This window comes from Nannospalax galili, unplaced genomic scaffold (genome assembly GCF_000622305.1).
Source record: "Nannospalax galili isolate Female #2095 unplaced genomic scaffold, S.galili_v1.0 scaffold851, whole genome shotgun sequence".
NCBI classification, from domain to species: Eukaryota; Metazoa; Chordata; class Mammalia; order Rodentia; family Spalacidae; genus Nannospalax; species Nannospalax galili.
In genome coordinates this window covers 9,237-11,522 of record NW_008330578.1, presented here as the reverse complement: position 1 = coordinate 11,522, position 2,286 = coordinate 9,237, and positions in this window count along the sequence as shown.

Below are 2,286 nucleotides of genomic sequence, written 5' to 3'. Positions count from 1 at the left end.
AAGAGGTTACGCTTGCATGATTACAATGTGATACAAAAAGTTTCTTAGGCAGTTCCATGAGAAATGAGGGAGTCTCTCGAGTGGTAAGTGCCCGAGCTAGAATAACATGTTTTCATGAGGCTTTCAAGTATAGTCATCTGGTTAATCTCAAACCAGGTCAGCCTTGATGTCTGAAAAACAGCTTTGCCAGGAATCAGGCCTTGCTATTGCTCCCGACAGAGGCAAAGGGTGATTAGGGTCAAATTACACACAGTTGTCTGGGAAGAGCAGCTGGATACTCAGGTGAGGGTCCAATGACCCTGTTTACCCCTCCTCCTTTAATTACATACTTGAGTCCACAAGTCCAGTTGTGATGATCTTTTGTTACTGGACACAGCTGAAGTCATGAAAACGGTAGTTTGACTTGGAAGAACGTAGTGTTTAGCATCATCTTATTAAAAGAACATGGAATCTAAATTATATACATAAGATAATGTAATAAGTTAATATTACCCATGTACATATTGTGTTTTATAAGTTTTTAGGTAAATCTTTTACCTTATGTAGTTTAGTGAGTGGTCTATGAAAACCTTGCTTTAGGTAGGAAAAATCAATTGGTACATAGTTAAACATTATCGAATTGACGTTTACAACCTCCAGCATAATCAATTAGGGAAAACTGTGCTATAACCCTGTTTAGACTTTGTAACTGTTGGAGTGGGAGAGATGGGAAGGGTGTCCTGTCCCTGAGGGGATGGAGGGGCAGGGGTTTTGGAAGCAGGGTCTGGAATCAAAGTAAAGTTAGATACAGGAGGGATAAATGGGTTATTTGAGCTAGAAGCCAGAATAGGGGAGACTAGGAAATATTTGGCAAGGAGGTGTTTAAGGTTTTGGTTATCCTTAAGTAGAGGAGAGTTAGTGGAAAGAGAGTGGGTGATGGACTTAGAGTGGCACTGGAGAGGGGAGATGGTATGGAGAGGGAGTTCAAGTTGGAGAAAGGAGGAGAGCTGGGTTGGGCCCTGGAATGGGAGGCAGGGAGAGTATAGCAAGGGGAGAGCAAGGGGGGGACTTGGCTGTGCCTCAGGCTGGGGAGCAGGAGGAGGTTGGGGATGGGTCCCAATCTCCTAATTGGAGGCAGTTTATCGGCTATGATAGGATCAAAAGCTGAGGTGGAGGGGTGAGGGGGCAGGGGGAAGGGAGGCCCCTGGTGAGCTGTTATCCCGTGAAACTGTCTTAGCGAGAAGAACCTGATGGGAAGAACATGGGACCCAGAGGAAGGGATTAGTACGGAGATCAAAGGAAGCTTGGCTGTATGGTAATTCAGACCGTTTGCCTTTACAATGGCAGAAATTTTCTAAATTTCTCAAAATATTGAAGTCTAAGGTTTCAGTGTCTGGCCAAACAGAGTTATTTTCTAACTCGTACTGAGGCCAGGCAGTGGGTCACAGGAACTTCAGGCGTTTTGGCCTGATTGTATCCAAAAGTTTTAGTTGTTTTAAGGATTTAAGAAGACAAGCAAGAGATGTGAGACCCCGAGACTTTGAGTGGGTGTTTTCCATAGTGACAGAGTAAGTACAGAGTGAAGAGGAGATAGAGAAAGAACCCAGCAAGCGGGTAGGAGGTAGAGACAGAACCAAGAAGATGGGAGACAAAATCCTCTCTCCATAGGGAGTGGAAGCAGGATCATGAGCCTGGGCAGGAAAGCGAGCCGATGAGGAAGAGAGAGAGACGGGGCAGGAATAGGAGGAAAAGGGGTTTGGCATTGGTCATGCAATACGAGAGCGAGGAGAACCAGGCATCAAAACAAAGTGTCCTTTTTTTGTTGCTTGGGTTCTAGTTATTATTTTCGAGTTATTTCCAAGTCCCAGAAGGCAACATCCCACAATTAGATCATCAGGGAGAGGAAAGGCGAGATCCTGTCCTGGACAGGAAGTAGTGTGTGTTCCTATCTCTGGAAATAGCATCCTATATCCAGAGAAAGGAAAGGGGTTTCCAACACACGTGTGATTTCGAAGCAAGCGAGAGGAGCGGAAAACCCTGCAATGAGAGCATGAAGTGACCAGACAGTAGATGGAGACAAAGTACAAGGAATGGGATGGGAGAAAAGTGAACCAGAAGGGAGGGAAGTTTGTGGAACAAGTTGATCCTGAGGTTTATTTAGTAGAGGCTGAGGGAAGATGAGCCCCAGAAGGGTGGTGGTTTAGTAGAGCCCAGAAGGGTGGTGGTGAAAGAGAGGGCGGTGGGGGGGAGAGGTAAAGTTAATTTATTTTAGTACCAGGAACCATGTTGCAGATTAAAGAGAGAATA